At 33.4% G+C, this 26,834-nt stretch overlaps 1 protein-coding gene across 1 annotated transcript in view; it reads right to left on the bottom strand.

Moving 5' to 3' along the window:
• Positions 1–26,834, bottom strand: part of LOC120420876 (extracellular serine/threonine protein CG31145-like) — a 103,331-nt gene that overhangs the window by 66,814 nt on the left and 9,683 nt on the right. Inside the window, exon 2 of the mRNA XM_052709221.1 lies at positions 8,188–8,224. The gene's annotated coding sequence lies outside the window, so the exon portion shown is untranslated. The remainder of the gene's footprint in view (positions 1–8,187; positions 8,225–26,834) is intronic.

Here is a 26,834-nt window from a genome sequence, read left to right as displayed (position 1 = left end):
GTTTATCATTTTTTTTCCAGTGTAGTCCGTATCCATACCTACAGCTTTGCCGAAGACACCAAATCGATGAAAAAATTCCTTCAATAGATACAGATTTTTCAATTTTCATACATCATTTTTGTATGGACAGCTACCAAATTTGTATAGAAAATTAAATGGACAAACTAATGATGCAAAAAAGCTTCTTTGGGCATACCAAGGGCACCAAAAAAAATTCAGCTGGGTTTAAAAAATACAAAAATTAAAATTCTATAAAAAAGACCGTAGAGAATTTGCTCAGAAGGGTAATTTTTTCATCCAGAACAAAACTTTTCATTTTAAAATTTCGTGTTTTTTCTAACTTTGCTGGGTTATTTTTTAGAGTGTAACAATGTTCAACAAAGTTGAAGAGCCGACAATTACAAAAAAAATTATATAAAAACATAAGGAGTTAGCTTGTAACCATTACCAGTTACCGCGATTTTACAAAAAAAAAAATTTGGAAAGAGTTGGTCGTCGTTGATCATGGCCGTTGACGGTCACCTGCGATAGACACAAACGACGAAACAAAGAGAAACACAAAAAGAAACTTGAAAAAATATTTTTAGAGGCAAATTAACAACTTGAAAATGTGTTTTGATATAGTTTACTATTAATAAGTTTTTTTTGCAACTCAAAAATATTTCATAAAAGGATAGATCCACTGCAATTAAATAGTTTTGAAAACCTAAGAAAATTTGCTACAATTTTTCTTTAAAAGATTTTGTAGATCGAACTGCTGGTTGCTGAGAAAAAGCCACTCAATATTTATATTTTGAGAAAAATGAGTTTTTCTCACCTAATTAGACTCTATTTTTCAACTATGATGTCTTGCATACTTTTCGTTTGATTTTTATTATAAAAAATGAAACTTTTGCGAAAGTGTCTGATCCCTTCATTTGAAAAAAAATATGATTTGAAAACCGTACTTTGCATTTCTAACGTCTTTTGTGCCCATGTTCGCATAAATGTCCCATATGCAAAAACTGCAAGCTGAGAAAAACGCACGCGTTTTCACAAAAAAAATAAAATGATTTCCTCCGTTTTGAATAATATTTTAAGTTTTGTTTTCTTCTAAAAGTGCACTCGATTTGCTTATGGGACACTTTTGCAAACAGGGGCATTGAGGTATAACGTATTTTTGAATATTTCTTTTCAACTGTGGAACTTTGGAGCTAAAGCTTTTTAAAATTTTGAATTTTTTGAAAGGGTTTCGTTTATGAACGATGTAAAACCTTTAAAAAAAATAAGTTTATTTATGAATTGAAATTATGGATTTTGGTGGATTCATAATTGTTATACTGTAAAAGCATTTTGCTATAGTTTTGTTGGAATATTTTGAAAGTTAAGCTTATTATTAGAAATAAAAAAATACAATCCATTTGTATCAGCAAAATTCCTTAATTAAAAAATCAGTCTGATTTGATACAGTCCACTAAATTCAATTAATTCCTCACAGTTACACCATTAACTTCTTGCCCGGAAACTTACAGCAAAAAAAAACTTATCTACAATTGGCGGTTCCAATTACGGGGAGGCTAACCAAACCACATCCACGGCCAGGGTGGTCCAAAAGAAATTGTTCAAACTGTACTAGGCGGCCATACCGTCTCACAAAACACAACAAAAAACCTGTGCTGTAATAAGTCTTCCTCGGCCAGCAGCCAGCCAGCCGTGGCCTCAACATTTTCGCCTTTAGGTGACCGTGAAAAGAGAGAAAAATGCCCAATCAAAATTGTTGAGGCTGGGGCAGGGATGGGAAAAGCTTGGCGGTAGAATTACTCTCTTCGCTCTCTCACTTTTTACCACACTCTCTAATGCTGATCGTGAAAAATTCTCAAACACGATTTTCTCATCACTGATCATCGCTGATCACCACCAATAATCGTTTGGGAGCAGAATCAAACGGCGAGGGGATCGCTGGAATTGCCGCGAGGGGTACGAAAGCGTGTAAGTGAGTACAACCTGCCTGGGGCACCGTAATTGATGGTACGAAGATGGCGTAATTGCACCTGGCGGCTGCTAGCAGAACGATCCAAACCATCAGCTGGGGATTGGAATCTAACGATGAAGAAGAAGAAGAAGTGAATAGGTGGGAAATATACCCACAGCAAAAGAGCCTTCATCATAGGTGAGATTGCGATTGATCTTCGTGTCGCTGAGCAAAAGGTGAAAAACGAACGGAACGTCAGCTTGTTGCAAGTAAGTCTCGAGTGAGTTTTCAAAAACCACTCTTAAGAGACTTTGTAAACAATTTTGTTTTCGACTTTTGACTTACAAATTGATGATTCAGCAATTTTTCAAAATCGTTTAAAGACGAGGCCAAGTACGCCCTATTCAAACCTCACTCTAGAAAATTACACATTTTTTCTCTCACTCACTTTCGACCACTAAAAAGGTTTCTGTGTGGGCGTCCAGTCGGTCCACGTGTGCGTGTGTGAACCTGGTTTGTAATGAAGTTTTATCTCGGCGAAGCATCGCGATTGCATCTCTCACCTACCTCTTCTTGGGGCGCTATCTTCAAAGATTGTATGGCGGTGGTTTTATGTTCTATTACAGGCCGATGGGAAACAAGTAAATTGCATCGTTCTGGCCGCCGCTTATGCGATGCCGTGCGATAATGATATGACACACACGCGAGCAGTGAGTTTAGTGATGGTGCAGGTAATTTGCTGATTGAATACTTGGCGTAAAGAATGGTGTTTGGTGATAACATGGTGAGAATGTTGGCAATTAAAGGGTATCATAACGTTCTTCGTACTTAAATACACTGAACCTATTGAAACATTTGGATAATTGTTAAAAAAAGGTAAAACATTCCACATTTTAGCATTTTTGTAATTTTCGTTTTCAACTGCCAAGAATAAAATTTGGTGACATTTCGTGCTTGTGTTGAGACACGTCCTATCTTTTTACAGCAGACGTATCACAAGATAGCACACACGCAACGATTTTGTCAAAATCTTGCTGAGATATGACAATTTGAAGATTACAATTTCAAAAAACGGGTGCCACGATATCTCATCGCAATTCCTGTTACAGTCATCCCTCATATTCGGAACAGTTTACAGATCGGCCAATGTTCAAAAAATCATAGAAAATCGATAATTTAACAAAATGATTTGCTTTTTCCTTCATGTGAAAGCTTCTCTTGTGATCTTTTGATTTATGTTTTATATCATGTATTTAAAGAAAGACATTGACCCTTGAAATCCACAAATTCGAAACACTTTTTTCCTACGGATGTAAACAAACTTTGGTTATCTTCAGGAGTACATGTTTTAAAAAAATAATGACATCACACACTGAAACCAATGAAACTCAAGCTTAGTAATGTTGTATTAATGGTCTGATAACTTTTTTGTGAATATATGTGTTAAATGAATTACAAATTATTTTGAATTGTAATCAAATAAGACATTCTCAGACTATCCGCAAATTTTGAATTTTTCAGATCACAGATCAGAAAAATACATAAAACTTCAAGAAAATCATATTTTCATAAATTTATTGATATTTTGAAAAATTTCGGAAGTGCATAACTGTAATAATATATAAAGCATTTTGTCATACTTTTTACTCCAAAAATTTTAAAACTTGGCTTGATATTTGAAAAAAAAAATTATCCCCTGCTCGTCTTTGACCGGAACCGAGAGAAAAAACTTTAAATAATAATAATAATAGATTAATGCAAAGCAAATTGTAAGTAGAAATGAGTTATTCTCTCGAATTTCACATTTTGTATTTCGAAATTTTGAATTTTGTAGTTTTTCATTTGGATGTAACATTGACCATTGCATCATTTGTTTTCCCATACAATTTTTCGAGCTGGTCATACAAAATATTCAAAATTCTGTATCATAAATAAATTCTTTGATTGATTTGGTGTCTTCGGCAAAATTAGGAACATGGAAAAAATCGCTTTTTTGTATGACCATCAACCACTGAAAGTTGAATTTCCAAAACAATGACATTGTCTAAAGATTATTATTTTCAAAAAATGTACTGAAGTAGGCCACACAGAGTCCATGCAGTTTTTTTCGGAAAAGAATATTCAATAGCATTTGTAACAATAGTAGCGATTAATTTTTTATTCTCAACCCCGGGTGACTCTGGTATTTATAGATTTTTTTTTGTAAAAAAAAACGGATTTAAAGTGTTTACATCTTATGTACTAAGGTTTCTGCTGTTATCAATAAATAAAAATCTATGTTTTATTAAGTTTACTATGTTTATATAATTTGTTATGATTTTTTAAATTTTAAGGTAAAATTGTCAAAAAGTCTGAATGTTGCCTTAAATTCTTTAAAATTAGTCTTATTTATAAAATTATCGATTCACATTGCATTTGGAACTGAACTCAATGCACAAATCAAAAGTTTTTACATTTTGTATGGATTTTTTTCTACTGAAAAGCCTATAAATTTGGAGATTTTTTCGTATTGAGTTTCAAAAACACATCAAATTAATTACTAAGACTAATTTTGTCCTCTCATTTAAAAAAAATGTCAAATAATCCGAAAATGAATTCCATTTTCTTATCCGAACTAATTTTTATTCACAAAATCATAGAACTTTGAGAATATTCAAATGATGCTATTCTTCAACATTTTCTTGATATTATCAAAGTCACCTAGGTTTATGGTATGTATTTTTTTTATTTCCGAAATTACTTGATTTATTTTATCGAAATAAAAAGACATTAATTGCGCTAGTGTTTAGGATGGTGCAAAATCTGGTACTGGAGCTATGATTTTTTTGTGAAAATTTCATAAATCATCAAAAATCATTTTTAGATGTTAAACCCAATTAGCAACACATTGTTCATGAAGAGCAACATGGTTTTAACGTTCAGCAAAAGTGTTGTAAAATGCGTCATACACAAGTACAATTGTTTCCTAATCATTACTATTCAAAATGTTTTAGGAATGATTTGTGAATGGTTTTTGCTTTTTTTGCGATACTGTACATATACAATTCACAAACAATCAAAGTTTTTTGTAAACTTGCTCAAACATGCTGAATTTATTTATTAACGCAGGAATATGCATTTTATTTGAAATATTTGCAGCACCCCAAATTGATAAAAACAATCTCCGGTGTGTTAAAAAAAAACCTGTTTAGAGGCGGCGTTTTACAAGTTAGTTTGTATCAGAAGGGCTGCTTCTTTTGTAGTAAATTATTCTTTATCGTCGTTGTCGGGCTAACTTGTCGCACGTGCATGTTGGGCCAAATTGAGTTAAGAACGCCATTTTGTGCAGCTCACAAGCCTCACCTTTTGACCTTCACAGATCCCCTTGAGATATTTCACAAATACCGAAAAAAAAACTCTGTGCATTTTTGCACTTTTCATATAAAAGAAATTTCAATCTTGTCGTGCTAACTTGACACACCCTGAAAATTGATGCAAGTGCGACAAAGGGCAAAGGGATTTCAGGTCAGAACGCGTTTGACACAGGCACGAGCTCGACAACCGTAAACATTTTCAATTATAACTTGGGATTCCATGGCTGCAGCAATCAAATTCAACAAATCTTCAGGACAATGCACAGTGGTCCAGATCGCAAATTTAAGTGGAAAATGGATTTTCCGAAAAAATGGTGAAATTTTGGAGCTTTGGTGTCTTCATAAGAGTTGTTGTAAATAAAAAGGGGCAACTTTTGGTTTGGTTGAAAATAAGGGTGGTTCACGATTAGGGTGATTTTGAAAATCTAACTATTCAGGATAATTTTTGGATTTTTTTTTTATCTTGTAGAAAGTTGTAATCTACACCTTTTACGACCAAATTTATAGAAAACATCTGAGCAAACCTTAAAAAAACAGTTTTTTGAACGTGGCAATCCAGGGTTAAGTTTTAGAGAAAAGTGATATTGGGGGCACTTTTAGAGCTCTAAAAACACACAATTTTATTTTTTGACAAGTGAATTTGGACTTAAGGGTCAAAAGTTACAGCCATTTTAAGGTAAAAAAAGATGCAAATTTAAAACTCAAATATCTTGAAAAGGCGCAAGCCAAATTTTAAGCGCCAGGGAGCACTAAAACCCTATTGAGTCCAAATTCACTTGTCAAAAAATAAAAATGTAACACACACTCTAAACTCTAAAAATGCCCGGAATATCACTTTTCTTTAAAACTTAACCCTGAATTGCCACGTTCAAAAACTGATATTTTAAGGTTTGCTTTCTACAAATTTGGTCGTAGAAGGCGTAGATTACGAGATAAAACGTTGGTGTCTTCGACAAAGTTGCTTGGATTGGCAAGCCCAACAACTATCCCAAAAATTATCCTAAAAAGTTAGATTTGGGTAATTCTCTACCAACTCACACGAAATCGGGAAAAGTTGCCCCGACCCCTCTTCGATTTGCGTGTAACTTTGTCCTAAGGGGTAACTTTTGTCCCTGATCACGAATCCGAGGTCCGTTTTTTGATATCTCGTGACGGAGGGGCGGTACGACCCCTTCAATTTTTGAACATGCGAAAAAAGAGGTGTTTTTCAATAATTTGCAGCCTGAAACGGTGATGAGATAGAAATTTGGTGTCAAAGGGACTTTTATGTAAAATTAGACGCCCGATTTGATGGCGTACTCAGAATTCCGAAAAAACGTATTTTTCATCGAAAAAAACACTAAAAAAGTTTAAAAAATTCTCCCATTTTCCGTTACTCGACTGTAAAAAATTTTGGAACATATCATTTTATGGGAAATTTAATGTACTTTTCGAATCTACATTGACCCAGAAGGGTCATTTTTTCATTTAGAACAAAATTTTTCATTTTAAAATTTCGTGTTTTTTCTAACTTTGCAGGGTTATTTTTTAGAGTGTAATAATGTTCTACAAAGTTGTAGAGCAGACAATTACAGAAATTTTGATATATAAACATAAGGGGTTTGCTGATAAACATCACGAGTTATCGCGATTTTACGAAAAAAAGTTTTGAAAAAGTTACTTTTTGCATTTCTCTTTGTTTCGTCGTCCGTGTCTGTCGCGGGTGACCATAGGGGGATGGCGTCGCTATTTTTAGACCACATTTTCCACTTTTGCTCATCGAAACCGACTACTTTATCGACTTCATTTTGCTGGGCGAGATAGGACGCCGTCTATTTTTAGACGATGACTCAGCACTTTTACACTCTTGCGCTTAAAAAAACCAGGTGGCAGCACGATGTAACGCCACGTCCCTATGAACGGCCATGATCAACGACGACCAACTTTTTCCAAACTTTTTTTTCGTAAAATCGCGATAACTCGTGATGTTTATAAGCAAACCCCTTATGTTTATATATCAAAATTTTTGTAATTGTCTGCTCTACAACTTTGTAGAACATTGTTACACTCTAAAAAATAACCCTGCAAAGTTAGAAAAAACACGAAATTTTAAAATGAAAAATTTTGTTCTAAATGAAAAAATGACCCTTCTGGGTCAATGTAGATTCGAAAAGTACATTAAATTTCCCATAAAATGATATGTTCCAAAAATTTTTACAGTCGAGTAACGGAAAATGGGAGAATTTTTAAAACTTTTTTAGTGTTTTTTTCGATGAAAAATACGTTTTTTTCGGAATTCTGAGTACGCCATCAAATCGGGCGTCTAATTTTACATAAAAGTTCCTTTGACACCAAATTTCTATCTCATTACCGTTTCCGGCTGCAAATTATTGAAAAACACCTCTTTTTTCGCATGTTCAAAAATTGAAGGGGTCGTACCGCCCCTCCGTCACGAGATATCAAAAAACGGACCTCGGATTCGTGATCAGGGACAAAAGTTACCCCTTAGTAAAAAGTTTCACGCAAATCGAAGAGGGGTCGGGGCAACTGCTGTGTGAGTTGGCGGAGAATTACCCATTTTCAAAATCACCCTGATCGTGAACTACCCGAATTTTCAACCAAACCTAAAGTTGCCCCTTTTTATTTACAACAATTCTTCTGAAGACACCAAAGCTCCAAAACTTCACCATTTTTCAGAAAATTCATTTTCCCCTTTATTCTGCGATCTGGACCACTGTGCAATGTACAGAAACGTGTTTGTTGTTGGTTTACATTCTGTGTTCTGTTTTTTGTTCATTCAAGGTCAAACATTAAAACGCGTTTTAGTCGGAACGTCAAAAAGCGACGTGCGACAACGACAGCGTCGATATAGTGATTATTAAAAGCTAATAACATTAGTCTTACCTTTGTCTAATTGGATAGTTCCTATGTCTAAGCATATCTGTAAATAAAAGAAAACATTTTTATTAGATTTTTATAGTCGCAATAAAGAATGTGAGTGTGTTGTGTTGCATTAATTTTGTTTCAATGTTCAATACTTTATTCTGCTCAAATAGGATTAGATAATTTGAAAGCTTTAAAAGTTAAAATTCCTTCCACGGTCCCCTCTAAGCTTTGCACACTTTGCAGCACAGCCGATAAGCCCCTTCGTATCGGGATTCTATCTCGCAACATTGTCACTCCATTTGACCGTCCTACATGGTTCCACGTTACGGGGGACATTCCGTCCATATCGCAACGTGTCAGCCCGAGCAAATCTCGGATTTCGCCGATGATAGGTATTGCGCTACATTTTGCATACCTAATTCGTGTGACTTTTCTCGCTTCATTTGCAAAGAAGTTCTCTCGGTCGGTCTGGTTCTTGGATCGTCGGGGGGCTATGCCAGGCACGTAGCGGCGTTTTGAAGCGAAAACACCTTTATTATTTAACCGGGCATGCCGGGGCAGCTAAGCTTAGAACGAAAATAATAATAATAACGATCAAAAGGTAAATTGAGCTCGGTTGTTACGGCCGACAGGGGCGCGGCGGTTCTCCAGGAAATATCAGCTTACAAAGTCGGGCCCCAGTAAGACACTACTGTTTGGAGAAATTTGCATACTGGCACGTCTACTGGCAGTTCTCGAATAGTTAACAGCTAGGGCAAATAAAAAACAGCCAGAGTGAAAATGTAAACTGTTCAAAAGTTGTCCCCCTGAAGGACTGGCCTTGGGGCGTATCAGGAAGTCGCTCGCAGAGCTGACTAATCCGGCCAGAGCTGTGTTTACTAATCCTGGACGCCGAAGCGCGGCCATGTCCAGCCACGTGCTGAGTCAACGTTGATTGCTGAATGCAGAATTAGTGCGCCGCATTGTTAGTGGGGGAGAGCGGAATTCAAATGGGATTCGTTTGTGCTTAATTGCTGATTTATTCCAGCGCTCGCGGCGAGGTTGTTTTTATTTTGCAAACTGGAATTGTTGTGCGCTTCCTTGGTGACAACCTGGAACATACCTTGTTCAAGCTAATTTGTTTTTCCAATTTAGAAATCATTGTCAGAATAACTATATCATCCCAAGAATTTCGCTGAATATCTCTTCACCAATCCCAGCTAAATAATTGGATTAGAGCTCGCTCCCCTGTGGGGACAAGCCAGCCAAAACACGAAGCCCAGTTCAGCAACAGTTGCCGAGAATAACAGAGAGTTGCATCCCCCGAAAATCTAATCAAATTCACTCGAATGAGTTTGATTTATTGGCTCCCGCGATACCCGAAACTAACCTGCTAGCAGGTCGCTCTGGCTGGCAGCTATAGGTTGCATCATGATGATGGAGTCCAGACCAGACTGCAGAATGTTGTTGAGCTTAGAGATACAATTTGATTGAAGGGTCAGGTGGAGCGTTGAGCGTCCAATGAGAAGGACTCAATGTGTTAAAGCAATTTATGGCAACTAACTCACCACATTAGGGGGCAGCGTTGTTTTGCAAGGTGTAAAATATGCAAGTTCCCAGACTTTTTACACGCAGCTGGATTACTACTTATTTAGCTGTGAAGTTGAAATAACATGTAAGTACCCAGAAAGACCAAAATAAAAGCATTTTGAACTGTTACTCTCTTTTAGAACATTAAGGCAAAAATTTTCAAGTTTAATAATGTTTTACAAGGATATCCCTCTACAACCTAACCCCGCCTTTAGACGGGCTTCGATCTAAAAAATCGCCAAAAATCAATTTTTCAACCAATTTTTGATCTTTAAAAAGCCTTGGAAAGAAGAACTCTTAAAATTTAAGAAATTTTGTTGGAAGTTTAACTTTTTTTATGTGACTTTGCCAATGTTTTTAAAAATGTCATTTTTCTAGGGGCTGTGTTTTTTACCAACATTTTCTATATTTTCAGTAAAATGAAGTAAACAGTAATTTTTGTAGTGTCCCAGACTATGTCTCTATGCATTTTTTTTAAATTTAAATGATAATGGTGCCATTCTATAGCAGAAAATGTGAAAAACAAAAAAAAGTGACTTCAAAAACGTGAAAAAATTAGATAGGCAAAATTTAATTATATTAGGTGATAGAATAGCCCAAATACTACCAAAAATAAACATAAAATTAACAAGATAAATGCAAAATAAAATACTAAGAATAAAACAAGAAAAACATAAAACAAGAGAAGTAAAGTTTTTCGTAGAACAAAAGTTGCTCAAAATGACCTCCTAAACACGGGAAAAATATAAATTTTCGAAAAAAAAAATTTGGGCATTATAGGGATATGCTGCATAAAATATCATAAGTATTTTATCGGGACAACATAGCTAAGATCGATTCCATGAATGTTTATTTTGGTGAAATATAAAAGAAATATGAATGAAATAAGGTGATAAATAGGCTTAGTGATTTTTCACGCTCGAAAATAGCAAATTTCACGGGATCCTCAATTTCAAAACACCAAATTTCACGCAAATTTCGCGGAACATGAAAAATGGTAAAATAACTCTGAAATTTTTTTGTTTAAATTACAGAAACTGCTTTTTATGCTTCATTATATATTATTCTTCAATAAATTAAATAAATCATAACTCAATTTGAACCTGACATAAAAAAATCTCTTAATTTTCAAAAAAGTTTCCACCTGCTTGTAATGTAGGGCATGCGTATTTTATATCATTTATTGAACTACTTTTTTAATATTCGACAAATAAAGCAAAAACGTTTTCGCTGATATGCTTCTGTTTTATCAGTTTGCATTTAATTGAATTTCATATCAAAGCAAGATTCAACAATCTTGTCCAGCCAAAATTAGTTAAATTGTTTGAATTTTCTGCGACTCCAGCCCATTCAAAATAATTTATAAGGATTTAGTCTCTCTTTTCAAAAACTAAATTTAAAATCAATAGGCAAAAATAATATAATTTGTAACGAAATCGAAATTTTTATTCAGAATGAGAACAGAAAACAAAAAAAGATGGCTTTTTTTAACTTTCACGGGAATCATCCACCCAAATAATCAAATATCGTTAAAAAACAGGACTTAGAAAAAAATCTGAAATGTTTTTAAAAGGTGATTTCAAAGATAAAAAAATACTCTGCATTTAATTTTGGATGAAGCAAAGCTTATTTCTTTTAATTTCTTTTGAAATTTTACATTTCAAATAAAATAGTAGTAACATTTATATTAAAACGAAAAAAAATACCACTAAATTTTGTTAGTTCCTAAAAAATCTGAAAAATCTAAACAATTCTCAAATGATTCATATCAAGCTTTTCAATTGAAAACTTACTTGTATAAAATTTACTGAAATAGTCTTTATGGTTAAAATATTGATGTTATCTGAAAAAAAAATTAAGAAAATTTATAAATTTCAAGAATTTCACACCGTCCGTGAAATCATCAAAATTCACAAACCCTATATTAGTAATAGAACAAGATTAATTCTACAGTAGTTCTTTAAATTTTGTTTATTCCTATTTGAGTTTGATAAAATATTTTGAGAAAATCGTTACAGTTTCACATAAACATAAAATTTCACGGGATTTCGCGGAAAAAGACGAATTTCGCGGATTTCACGCTGTCCGCGAAATCGTGAAATTTCACTAACCCTAGTGATAAATCATATGAAATTTATTCACTACGCAGTAAAACAATGATGAAATTTGGCTGGTTTTTTTTTCTTTTTTTTGGTTTCAAATAATCAATTTTTTTTAATTTAAAAAAAATCCTCAGAAACTAATGAAAATTTCATCAATTCCTGATGAATTCACTATTTTTTTAAGTGTAACTGATTTTCATCTTTAAAAAATATTTTGAAATTTAGATAAATCCAAAAGTATTAACATACAGTTATAAAAAAACTACTGCTCTATAACAGTGATTATGCGTCAATATTTTTTTAATGATAAATGCAATTATTTCTCAAACTTTTGTAACGAGGCCGATAGGGGGACAAAAAAATATCAAAATTGGAATAACAAGCCATGTTTTCAAAATTTGACTGAAAAAGTGTTTTAAATGCATTTTACACTAGTTCTGTTTGTTTGCAAGCATAAGTTTAAAGAAAAATGTAAGATTTAAAGAAAATAATCTTCCGACACTGCACAACAAATTTTTTCCTAAATTCATGTGGTAATCACCACCACTACATTCCCAAGTTACATGCTAAACAGAACGACCGTTTGTGTCTCTGTTTCGTTCCGTCCTTCGCTACACGCACTTAATGCGTGTTGACGATGCGCATGAGCATGTGGCTTGGAAATGCAGGATGCGACCGTAATAAAGTTTTATTACGGTTCGTCTAGCGTCGGCGTGGGATTAGGACTCCCGCCGACATTTAGGATGAGAAGTCGGTTCTCAGAAGTGTTGTAGGTAGAGAACCGACTGTAGAATTGTAAAATAAAGTGAGTCTTAAACGAACCTTCAGAGAGGAAACATATCCTCGTATTTATTCAATAATATCACTGCCGGGGCCAAACCTCTACATTCAATAGATGTTTGAACAAACACAAAGATGCTAAAAATGATTCTGAACATAGGGGAATGCATTTTCAATTGATTTCAGTTGATTGCAATTAAAATTCCATTGTAATTTTGAAGTTTTTTGAAAATAAAAAAAATGTTTTGCTCCATGATTCTTCGGGTTGTTTTTGAAGGGAGGGGGGGGGGGAAGGGTGCAACAAAAACTTTTAAAAATATTTGTAACAGCCTAACTTTGGATTTACTTTATTTTAATATATTATTTTTAGTTTTTTGTTTTTTGTTCTAATACTTTATTACCATAGTCAAACATATTAATAATTCAATAAGGACAATGCAAATTTTATTTCGATAGTTTGTCTCCTCAAAAATCAATGGGCAGAATTTTTATTCAACTCAAAGCTATTGAATCTATTTATAATTTTTGAATTTTAATCGGAAATAGATGTGAAACTTTAGAAAAAAATTACAAAAATTCATAAATATTTTGCAAATTGTAATAATGCATAAAGCTTTTTTTTTAAATTAGGCCTTAAATTTCAAATATACTTTTTCTAGTCTCGATTGTGGTCAGACAAATAGTTTGATAAAAAATTGTACTAGCCTTATTTATTTTAAGATATAAGATAAGGTTAGTAAAAACGAGCATTACATGCGTTTTTCAATAATTTGCAGCCTGAAATGGTGATGGTTAGGAAGTTTTGAATCAAAAGGACTTTTATGTAAAATTGGACGCCCGATTTGATAGCGCACTCAAATTTTCGAAAAAAAAAACGTATTTTGCATCGAAAAAAAAAAACACTAGAACAGTTTTAAAAACTCTGCCAACTGTAAAACATGTTGAAACATGTAATTTTAAGGGAAATTTATTTCCTTTTCAAATCCACATTAACCCAGAAGGATATTTTTTTAATTTAGAACATTTTTTTCATTTCAAAATGTCTTTTTCTATTACTTTGCAGGGTTAATTTTTATAATGAACCAATGTTGTTAAAAAATTGTAGAGTAGACAAAATCAAAAACAAATTAAAAAATAAAGGGGTTTGCATGTATTCGTTACGAGTTATACAAATTTTGCATAACAAAATTTGGAAAAAAGATGAGTTTAACCATTTTGACCTGTTTTTCTAAGGTGTCACCGCTTAAACTAAATCATGCGCTATTGAAAAAAAAAATTCGGAAAATTTAGCAACTTTTACACAAGAATGACCCTTTAACCAGGGGTGACCAAAGTATGGCCCACGAGGTGATTTTTTGTGGCCCGCGGACCAATTTTTAAAGATTATGTAAAATGGCCCTTTGACCCATCACTTAAGTGATTTTACAATTCTTAAAAATTAGGGTTTGTTATATAAAAGCATGTTTATATAAAAGTCATGCGTAATTCATGTGTTGATCTCGATTACACGACACAAATATGTTGTTGAAATATCTACCTTATTGGAAGTTTCAATGTGATTGAAAATTGTAATTCTTTTAGGTTTTCATCAAACATTTTTGGAAATGAGTTTATACCTTCAAATTTGACTTAAGTAGGAAAATGAAAAAAATATCAAAAACATAGGTTTTTCCATACTTATTCAAAAGTTGTAACACACAATTTTCTGGGCCTGTGATGGGCCTCAAACTTATATTGCCCTTAGAAATATTCCACCTCTGGATTCGAACTCTTGTTATGTGGATTATGTATCTAATTGACTAACATTCGAGTCAGGTACCGAAATTTATTAAAATTTTATTGAAATTGAAGGAATAATTGTTGAAGAGTCATTTGGCAACTTTAGACTTTATTTAAAATAAAATAACACAATTTTCACATATTTTAATAACACAAATTTTCTTATAATTTTTTGGTTTCGTTGATTTTTATAAAATTGAGCCAAATGATAAGAAGCTTTTTTGAACAAAACTGCTTGAAATTTTTTTTTCTGAAATGGCGAAAATGTTATAAATACATGAAATAAAAAAAAAACTTCAGTTGATCAATGTATTTTAAAAAATTATAGATTGTTATAAAGTATTTTTTTTTCAAGTAAACTATTTTTCACATTTGGCCCGCAAGCTCATGCGAGCTTCAAATTTTTCCCGCACGCCAAACTTTGAGCACCCCTGCTTTAAACGTTTGTAGTGGATTGTAATTCTCAACAGAACTGTAGGAAAAAATCAAGCCTTCACATTTATTTATTGATTTATTTTTTGTTTGTTTAATAAAATCATATTTTATGTGAATTTTTGAAGAAAAAAATACAGTTAAAAATTATTCCAAATTTTGTTGTCTTGAACGTAGAATATCTTGTCTTGAATGAAGAATACAAAATAAATAAATAAATAAATTATATTGAAAACCCGAAATGTCCGTAAATGATTCTATAATGACAATGGTAAATGTACAAATTACTTTAAAAAAGCTAAAGTGAAATTTGACCATAGCAATTTTGTTTGACTTGACAAACTTTTTATTCAGTGTGATTCCTGTCCATTTAGGGGTTGCCAATTTTTGGCAGCCAGATGTTCTGATCGACAGCCGACATTCTGGCTGCGGTGCACCAATTGGTGCACACGTGTGCAGCAACTGACAGCCAATTGCAGTGAACTGCTGGTGCAAAAATTCGTTCACCTTCGGGCAACATATCTTCGGTGCCCAGGAGACGTGTCATCATCATGCTCGAACTGAGCGGCCACATGCCTGGCCTGGCCGCAAATAACAAGCTCGGGGATCTTGGTTCAAACCATTCCGACCGGCCCCGATTCGAGTCAGTCAGTCAGCAGTGCAGGGGAGCAGGTCGTGCAGCTGGGGAGAAAGGTACCTATTTTCGACTCGAATTTTACGTTTTATTTTTGTATAAATTTAATAAGAAATGAAGGTTTTCGATATCGATATCAAAACCTAGGTCGAAAACATAATCCAATAGGTTGAAATTAGGTACACAACCCTTTAAAGTGACCGAAACCGGCACCAACCCGACCCGACGGAGACATCAGACATTCTCTTAATTAGCATTTTCCGGTTCATCGTTCGGATGCTGCCCCCTCCCTTCCTCCCGTGGTCGACCTCAGGGTACCTCGGAGACCATCCGAAACCTGACCAAAAGAGAGCGTGCACCACGAGTGTGATGAATTAGTTTTGTTTTCGCGATGTTGGGACATCAACAACAGAGACGGGCCCCCTCTCTCGCATCTGACCTGGCAGCAGTGGACAGTCGCTTTATGAAGATGAAATAATATTGCTGCTAAATTGTGTCACCGTAAATCGCGGTGCTGTTGTGGGACGGAACGAGAGCCAATCTTCGGGTAATGTGAGGTTAAGTTGGCCATAACTCATAGAAATTGGTTAACTCACCGAGTGCGTGAGAATTGGTGGAAACTTGATTTGAACATCACTTCTTGATTCTAAGTTGTTTCTTCTTTAGCAGAAAAAATAGGCTTTTCATTTGCAATTTGCAACAAATTGATTTTGAAGTCATGTAAGAATCAGGGAAAAGTACGTTTTTTTAAGCAGTTTTAGTGTTTCATCCTTGTTTTATTATTATTAGTGTTTTTAACCTGTGTTTTTGAGCATTATCAAATGTTCGAGTTGATTTGAAAATTTTGTAAATATTGTCCATACTATGGCTCAAAAGTTGCGGTTTTTTGTCCCCTAAATCATCTAAAAAAAAAATTCAAAATTTAAGATATAGATTTTTGGAAATTGATTTTTTGTGAGAAAAAAATATTAAAAAATTGGCAACATTGATTTTCTGGGTACCCGATTTTTTTCTGAACAGTTCAAAACAAAATATGTGCCGTAAACTGGGGTTACTTTGATAGGATTTCAAATTATTTTTGGAATATTTTCCAACTGGTAAGGTTTTTCTCAAGATTGTTATTTTTAAAACAAGCCCATGCACTATTTCTGAAAAAAAGTTTTTTCAATAATGTTTGGAAAAATAGCTACGTTAAAAATTCTTAGTTTTAATTCCGGGGTGACTTTGAGAGTCATAGTTTTTATTCTTGTTAAAATCAGATTAAAGGTGTTCTAACATTATTTTTACGTCAAATGTACTAGTGATGATTGCCGATTACATTTTTAAGAAAAAAATTTATGTTTATACTTATTTAACTAAGTTTTTAAGCTTTTTAACAAAATACTTATACATTTTTGGTGAAATTGTGAGAAAGTTGGAATTTTGCCTAAAATTTGTTTAATATAGTAATGTTCATAAAATTATCGATTTCTATTGCATTTTATACTTGTTTAAAAGCACGAATCACAATTTTTCACAATTTATATGAAATTTGTGCAACTGAAATTGCCTATAAATTTGGAGATTTTTTTTAAAATTATGTTTCAAAAACACACATTATTTATTATTTACAAACTTATTTACCTTCTCCTAGTGGAAAATTGTCCAAAAAATCCGAAAATGCATTCCGTTTTCCGATTCAAAATCATGTTCATTGAGAAAATCTTTGAAATATTGCCTTTCATCAACATTTTTTTTATTTATAGTTAACTAACTTTTTAAACCTTTCAAAATGTTATGAAAAGTTCTTCTTGAGGTACTTTGAGTACCTCTCCCCTGATCAGTATGGTTCCAAACCATTCCGTACGTATTTAATTTGTTCTCTTCATTTTGCGGAAAAATCTCAAACCTACCAAAGTCACCCCGGCTATCAAAAGTCACCCCGTTTTACGGTACGTATTTTTGGCAGTTTTAGGGTTTGATCCTTGTTTTATTATAATAAGTGTTTTTAACCTGTGTTTTTGAGTATTATCAAATGTTCGAGTTGATTTGAAAATTTTGTAAAAATGGCTCAAAAGTTGCGGTTTTTTATCAAAATTTAAAATATGGATTTTGGGAAGTTGAATTTTTGTGAGAAAAATTAATTTAAAAATCGACAACATTGATTTTCTGGGTACCCGATTTTTTTCTGAACAATCTTCATTAATAGGGGAAGGTGGGGCAAGACGACCATATGGGGCAAGAGGAACAATCGCTCGTACGGCCGTAATTTTTACAATTTTGATTATTTCCAGTATGAGGAATTGTTGCTAACAATGAAATTAGCTGATTCTACTACCACATAACCGCCAAAACGACGTAAACGCCACGAAGCATAAGGTTTAATGAAGTTTTTTTCAAACCCTTTGTTTTCTTATAATATTTGGAAAGTACAAAATAAGGCTTATGGTTCGATTTAAGGCTCATTTTATCAAAATGCAATTTTTCCTAGATCAGTAGTGTCCCTACCAATGACTTGCACCTATTTTAAAGTATGATTTAACTTTTGGTTATTTTTGTTGAGAGTTTTTAAAAAATCTTGTTCAGGTGGGGCAAGTGTACCATATGCATTTTTAGTATGGAAAAAAATACGAATTGCTGCAACAACATATTTTATTGGAAAATAAATACATAAACGTACTTAAAAACTGGTAAACAATTGTTAAAAAAATTGTCCATACAAAATATAGTGATATTATGAAAATTTCCCTTTTTTCATCAAAGTAATATTTTTTTTCGTAAAAACGATAAAATTTTTAGTAAAATATTGTTATTTAATCTAAAAATGGAAGAAACTTTTCAAATACATTTTATTCTGATGTATCTAAGTGATAACAGTTCAATTGTTAGCAAATTAACATGTTTTTTCATGCATTGTTCCTCTTGCCCCAACGGGTTGTTCGTCTTGCCCCACTAGTTGAGTAGAACGTACGGAAAATCTTTTTTTTTTAATCATTTTTTTTTGCATTAAAAAACAGGATTTTTTAAAAACTTGTTCTATCAAAGTCTTAGTCAAGACCTGAAATAAGATGATAATTAAAAAATCCGACAGATTTTTAACGTTTTTGATGGGTTACAACGATCATTTCCTTAGCTTGTTACACTTGCCCCACTTTCCCCTACCTACAACTTTGCCGAAAAAATAGCATGTTTCAAGCAAAATATGTACTCAAAATTGATCACAAATACCTTTTTTTTTCGAAAATACTCAAGCTTTCATAATTTACAATATGTGTATCAAACGAATTTTTTTTGGAAAACACAAAAATTTTCAAAATAAACCTTATTTTTTGATAATACTCAAATTTTCATAATTCAAAATATGGGTATCAAACGATGTGAAATTTTGTTTGCTTTTTCAAATTAAAATAGTTTTTAGAAAATACTGAAATTTTTACAAATTACCGTATTTTTTTCAAAAATACTAAAATTTTAAAAATGTACAATATGGGTTTCAAACGAAGCGTTGTTTTTTTTGCTTTTTCACATTAGGCCGTTGTCCCTGTTTGTTTGTTTATGTCCCTCGACTCTGATCAAAGTCGAGGGGGGGGGGGGAGGGGGGTGGCAAAAAAATTAAAAAATGCTAAAAATTGAAATGACAGGCCACGTTGTCAACATTTGAATGAAAAAAGTGTTTTAAAATGCATCATACACCTGTTCAGTTGTTTTGCAATCATTGATTTCCAAAATTTCTAAGTACTGACGAAAATTTTTTTTTTGAGTAAAAAAAAAAGTTTTTGCGGTGCTGTTCACTGTAATTTTATAAAAGTTCAAAATATTTTTAACTGAGTCCAAACATGTCAATTATGATTATCAATGCAGAAAAATTATTTGCAACGGCCTTAAAATATTTTTTTTGAAAATACAAAATTTTTCACAAATTACCATTTTTCGAAAATACTAAAATTTTAAAAATTTTGATGCCTTTTGATACCCATATTGCAAATTTTAGTACTTTAAAAAAATACGGAATTTGGGAAAAATTAAGTTTAAAAAAAACTATAATGAAATTTGAGTATTTTCGGAAAAAATACGGTAATTTGTGAAAATTATAGTATTTTCCAAAAAACTCTAATAAATTGAAAAATCATACAAAATTTTGCTTCGTTTGAAACCTATTACAAATTATAAAATTTGAGTATTTTCGAAAAAATACTGTAATTTTTGAAAATTTAAGTATTTTATAACAATACTTTAATAAAATGAAAAAACATACAACATTGCGCTTCGTTTGATACCCATATTGCAAATTATGAAAATTTTAGTATTTTCGAAAAATACTCTATTTTGTGAACAATTTTGAGTACATATTTATACTTTGAAACTCACTACATTTTCAAAAAATATTTTCTTAATTAAAACATTGAAAATTTAACATGATATGGTTGAATTAATCAATTTTAGAAAGATTTTAAAAATTTGTTATAGTTCATTATCGGCGATAATCATTATCGTTATCATCAGACGATAATATTATCGACGACACTTTTATTGATTAACAACCTTGATTTTTTTCAGTGCTTTTTTTTTACAAACATGAATCTTCGATAGAAGATGGTTAGTACAGAATTCATTGATTGCATTTCATCAGTCAATCTGATCCTCAAATAGATGCCCGTCGAAATGCCACACCGTGACAGCACGTTGCACGCAAGTCAAATTCTCCTCCCCTAAAATCGGTTTAAATTGATTTGAATTGTCCACCAGCGGGCCGCACCGGGCAAACTTGGAGCGCAAATTGGATCACCACTGCGCTGCCTCGCCTAGACGGGGAAATGTGGTGGGGTGTTGGATTCCGGCGAAACGTAAATAAGTTTATTATTAGAACAAATCATTGAGGCAGCGGCAGCATCCAACAAACGGAGATGTCTCGCTATGCGATGATGTACACAAACACCCCCACCAGCCACCACTATAGCTGTTGGCTGTGAACTGGTTGGACGTGATTTCACGGGGTTTTGGAATTAATTATTTTCAAATGTTAATACTTATACTATTTCACTATTTTCTTCTTCCGTCTAGTGGATTTCAACCAAATTAGAAATATAAATAAAAAGGGATTATGATGTTAACGTTCAACATAACCAATATGACAAAGATCTTCACAAAAAGCTCTCGAAATGAAATCCTTTTTATTGAACTTCAATCATCTTATTGAAAAAAACTTCTATTCTTCCACTTTAAAAATTATGAAATTTCTTTCAAAAATAGTTTTTATTTCTTTTAATCTAATGTACCATAAAACACACCGTGCCTCTATATTTGCACACGCATTCAAACCCGGTATCCGATTGCAGCGACTGCGACTGCGAAATGCATCCGATTTGGGAAGCGCGCTCTAACTAGAATGCAAGTCAAGTGGCGTGACGGCGGCGGCACCGAAACTACGAGCTACGGTTGATTAGCCCGTCCTCCGAGTGGTCGCCACTGCTGTTGCGTAATAATGATTGTTAATTATTTGAAACCGGAATGCATTTCTCTGAGCGTACTTCCGGCGGTGTGAATTGCACCGGTGCCCCTGGAGAATGTACCGGAACATTGACTAGTAGAGGGGTAGCAGGGTGGGAGGTGAATATGATCCTGATTAGGTTCACTTGTTTGTGTTTGGGGGAACATTTTAGCGATGTTTTGGAATTTGGTTTAGTGAAACGATGCAAAGGATTGTAGTTTTGGAATTATCATGCATGGTCAATTGGTCACGTTATTGGATAATCTTTAGTTGACTTACTAGAAGATTCACTCCAATTACCAACAGGTTGGGTAACGGATCCATAGATCGCCAAATATTTTAGATTAAATCAAGGATTTGGAAACAGCTTAAACCCACCATAATTTAAACAATCAAATTGGACTGCTACTCAAAGTCTTAACTTAATATTGTAAAATCTTGAGGCTTAGTGATTTTTTTTTCATTTTTCATTTATTTAGGCTTAAAGTTTTTTCACGCTCAAAAATTGCACTTTAATTTGCACATCAGATTTCACGGAATTTTCGCGGAACTCGAAAAACGTTAAAATAACTCTGAAAATCTTATGTTAAAATTACAGAAACTACTTGTTTTGCTTCATTTTATATTATTTTTCAATAAACAAAAAAAAATATCTTCATTTCCAAAAAAGTTTCCACGTGGTTTATCAGTTTGATCTATATATATTTATTTAAAACCGAAATGTAGGGCATGAGTATTCTCATTTGTTGAACTGAATTTTTTGAATATTCGACTAATAAAGCTAAACAAAATTCGTTGAAATGCTTCTATTTTATCTGTTTACATTCAATTGAATTTCATAGTACAGCACCATTGAACATCTTGTCCAGCCAAAATGATTAAAATAACTGAAATTTTCTGCGACATTTTGCCTAGTAGATTTTTTTTATGGTTTTCTTCTCCCTTTTCAAAAACTATTGAGCAGTTCTCTACGGAATCGGTCTATTTTCTTTAATTTTAATTTGTGTATTTTTTAATCCGGCTGAAACTTTTTTAGTGCCTTCGGTATGCCCAAAGAAGCAATTTTGCATCATTAGTTTGTCCATATAATTTTCCATACAAATTTGGCAGCTGTCCATACAAAAATGATATGGGAAAATTCAAAAAATCCGTATCTTTTGAAGGAATTGTTTGATCGATTTGGTGTCTTGGGCAAAGTTGTAGGTATGGATATGGACTACACTGAAAAAAAAAATATACACGGTAAAAAAAATTTTGGTGATTTTTTATTTAACTTTTTGTCACTAAAACTTGATTTGCAAAAAAACACAATTTTTTAATTTTTTTATTTTTTAATATGTTTTAGAGGTCATCGAATGCCAACTTTTCAGAAATTTCCAAAATGGGCAAAAAATCTTTGGCCGAGTTATGATTTTTTGAATCAATACAATTTTTTTCAAAAAATCGAAATATTGGTCGCAAAAATTTTTCAATTTATTTTTTTGATGTGAAATTGAATTTGCAATCAAAAAGTACTGCAGCGAAATTTTGATAAAAGGCACCGTTTCGAAATTATAGCCATTTTTATGTAACTTTTTTAAAAATAGTCGCAGTTATTGATTTTTTAAAATAGCGCCCATGTTTCCCCACTTTTGAAAAAAATATTTTTGAAAAGCTGAGAAAATTCTCTATATATAGTTGTAGGTATGGATATGGACTACACTGAAAAAAAAAATTATAAGCGGTGAAAAAAATTTTGGTGATTTTTTATTTAACTTTTTGTCACTAAAACTTGATTTGCATAAAAACACTATTTTTAATTTTTTTTTAAATATGTTTTAGAGGTCATCGAATGCCAACTTTTCAGAAATTTCCAGAATGGGCAAAAAATCTTTGACCGAGTTATGATTTTTTGAATCAGTACAATTTTTTTTCAAAAAATCGAAATATTGGTCGCAAAAATTTTTCAATTTCATTTTTTGATGTAAAATTGAATTTGCAATCAAAAAGTACTGCAGCGAAATTTTGATAAAAGGCACCGTTTCCAAATTATAGCCATTTTTATGTAACTTTTTTCAAAATAGTCGCAGTTATTGATTTTTTAAAATAGCGCCCATGTTTCCCCACTTTTGAAAAAAATATTTTTGAAAAGCTGAGAAAATTCTCTATATTCTGCTTTTTCGGATTTTGTTGACACGACCCTCAGTTGCTGAGATATTGCCATGCAAAGGTTTAAAAACAAGAAAATTGATGTTTTCTAAGTCTCACCCAAACAACCCACAATTTTCTAATGTCGATATCTCAGCAACTAATGGTCCGATTTACAATGTTTAAATATGAAACAATCGTGAAATTTTCCGATCTCTTCAAAAAAAATATTTTTAAAATTTTTAAATCAAGACTAACATATCAAAAGGGCGTAATATTGAATGTTTGGTCTTTTTGAAATGTTAGTCTTGATTTAAAATTTTTGAAAATATTTTTTTCGAAAAGATCAGAAAATTTCACGAATGTTTCATATTTTATTATTGTAAATCGGATCATTAGTTGCTGAAATATCGACATTAGAAAATGGTGGGTTGTTTGGGAGAGACGTATCAACTAAGTCCGAAAAAGCAAAATATAGAGAATTTTCTCAGCTTTTCAAAAATATTTTTTTCAAAGGTGGGCAAACATGGGCACTATTTAAAAAAAAATCAATTACTGCTACTATTTTGAAAAAAAGTACGTAAAAATGGCTATAATTTGGAAACGGTGCCTTTTATCAAAATTTCACTGCAGTACTTTTTGATTGCAAATTCAATTTTTGCAACCATTATTTCGATTTTTTGAAAAAAACTTGTATTGATTCAAAAAATCATAACTCAGTCAAAGATTTTTTGCCCATTCTGGAAATTTCTGAAAAGTTGGCATTTGATGTCCTCTAAAACATACCAAAAATTAAAAAAAAATAAAAATAGTGTTTTTTTGCAAATCAAGTTTTAGTGACAAAAAATTAAAAAAAAAATCACCAATTTTTTTTTACCGTGTATCATTATTTTTCAGTGTAGTCCATATTCAAACCTACAACTTTGCGAAGACACCAAATCGTTTAAAATATTCCTTCAAAAGATACAGATTTTTGAATTGTCTCATATCATTTTTGTATGGACAGCTGCCAAATTTGTATGGAAAATTATATGGACAAACTAATGATGCAAAATGGCTTCTTTGGGCATACCGAAGGCACCAAAAAAGTTTCAGCCGGATTTAAAAATACAGAAAAAATCGAATGACCGAAATCTCAGAGAATTGCTCTATTTTAAAAATCAAAATAAGAACAAAAAACAAAAAAGTGGTATTTTTAATTTTCACGGGAACTACTCATTCCCCCCCCCCCCCCTGTTCATTTAATCTTGAATTTCTTTTTAAATTATACCTTTAAAATAGAGCAATTCCATCTCAAATCAGGAATTTTTCTGCTACTTTTGTACCCTACCCTCTCCGATTTCAATGAAACTGTTTAGACATGTTATCCTAGGCCTATATAAGCCATTTTTGTGTATATGGAGCCAGTTGCACTCGAAAATGACATTTGAGAAGAGCGTAAGTTATTTAAATATTTTTGCATTTTGTAATCTAAAAATTACTGTAACTCAAAGCCGTTGCTTCGTATCAAAAAGTGGTCAAAGACAAACTTGTAGGAAATTGGACTGGCTTTCAATTTTTCAATTTTTAAGTTTAAAAGTCAAATTTGAAGGTGATGTCACGATTTTTTTTCGTTCATAATTTTTGAGGAAATAGCCTAAAATGTTACCAAAAGACTGACGAAAAATGCTGGATGGTATGTCTCTTTTAAAAAAATACAAAAATCATTTACTAAAACTGTTTTTTTAAAGTGGTCTAAACGTCAAAATTTTCAAAAACCGATAGTGGGAATCGATTTCTCAGACAATTTTACATAAAAGTCTCCATATTGACCATTGTCCTTTGTTCAATCCTTGTGAAGATACAGCAGGTTTAAAAATAAAAATGTCGAAAAATTAGGTTTTTGATGGTTTTTTGCAATTTCTAAATGACAGTCTTGATTTTTCAGTCTCGTAAATATTTTTACCGGAAAGCTCGTCCAATTCCCTATAAGTGTGTCTTTTTTTTTACTTCTTCTTAGCAAAATAGTATTCTGAAAGTTTGACGTGGCAAAGACCACACATTGCACTTCCCGACAAAGATTTTCCATTTAAGTGCACTCTGTAATACACGAGTTTCAGCGATTACGGGTCGATGCCACCTGTCTCGACGCAGGTGCTGCTGTGCTCCAGAAGTTCCAGCTGATCAAGCATCGCGCCGCGCGCGGTATTTGATGTGATTAGGGCGCTGGGTACTCAGCGATGCATGTCCGCGGTAGAAACTTTGAGGGCAATCCATGATGCTGCAGCAGCTCATTTGCAATGCAAATATCACCGTCGATGCACTCGAGTTGCGCTGTTCCTTTCCTGGGTTCAATAATAATTGTGTGTGTGTTCGCGGGAAAGGAAATCTCCCCCCCAAAGAAAGCACACACCACCCTCGCAGAATCCACCAGCCTATAAAGGGGGGGCAAGATTCACTTAGGGGACGGCCGACCAGGCACGTTGCACCGGCACATGACTCGCTGATAACACACATGGGCGGTGTTGCACAGTACAGAACAGTGCACTTAGTACAAGTAGTTCCGCTGTTCCTCGCGGGATAACTGGGCATTGTGTGGAACGTACGCTGCTGTACATGGTGGCGGTGCTTTATAATGCATTTAATCAGACTGCAACGGACCGCGGTCGAAACCGTGGTCAGCTGCTGCGTCAGGGCTTAGAACAAGTGCTACGCAGGGTTTCGATTTTTGGGAGGTTGGGGTGAACGGGCCTCGGTTTCACAATTTCTATGAAAAATTGGTTCTTACATTGGTCCAGAAATTAAACTTTCCCATAATTTCACTTCCGGTCAACAACCAAATCAACAATTCAAACTTGATTCAAGGACTAGACCCCAACTGCCCCCTTGGCAAGTGCGAGGGGATCTACCCAAAATGCGTCGGCTCCAGAATCCGATTTGAGGGATGTAAAAGCAACAGGGACCGTGTGGCGTTGAACGTGTCGCTCGTCGCCATAGCTGTCAAACTATACAATGGCGATCGCGCTAATTCCGGGCGCGGCTCTATGAAATTGTTTTTGTTTGTCTTTTTGTAGGCACTCTCTCTCTCTCTCCGGTGGTGTTTGTGGAGCTGATTGTGTTGGGCGCTTGTGTTTACTCTGGTGAGTGGAGTGTGTGTGTGTGATAGTTTTCGAATATGGTGATAGTTTAGCTTTTCCGGATTAGCGAGTGACCGAGCATTTGAACGAGGAACTGACACATACTCTGGGAAGGGACAAAAGCTTATTGACACTAGACAATGCTCGAGGGGCTTTTGTCTGGATGAGTTTAAAATTTAAATTAATTTCTTTTGAAAAGAGGTTTTGAAAATCAATTGAGAATGGTTCAGGTTCAGGAGATTTTCTTAAGAAGACATTTCCATGATTCCAAAAAGTACCAGTTCAAGGCCGCAACAGTAAATTAATTCAAATAACATTAAATACCGAGCTTGACAACATCAAACCAGGGCACGTACATAAGGTGATTTAGTTTCGTGTGATGCATTTAGATTAACTGGAATTTCAAACAACTTATCGGCATTCATTTGAATATCGACAGGCTAACATTAATTCAGGAATTCAGCATGCCGGAATGTTTGAACGCACTCGAAAATGTGGTGATATTGAATGATTTGCATAAATAAAAAAAAAAAACTAGAAAAAACACCTTCAAGTAAAAATGGAAGAAGTTATGAGCTCATAACTATTTGCACAACAATCATCAAACAGCGGATCATTGGGTAAATATTGGCGTTCACCTGTGATTTAACCTCAACAGC

This window comes from Culex pipiens, chromosome 3 (assembly GCF_016801865.2).
Source record: "Culex pipiens pallens isolate TS chromosome 3, TS_CPP_V2, whole genome shotgun sequence".
Taxonomy (NCBI): domain Eukaryota; kingdom Metazoa; phylum Arthropoda; class Insecta; order Diptera; family Culicidae; genus Culex; species Culex pipiens.
This window is presented reverse-complemented; position numbering and strand designations above follow the sequence as displayed.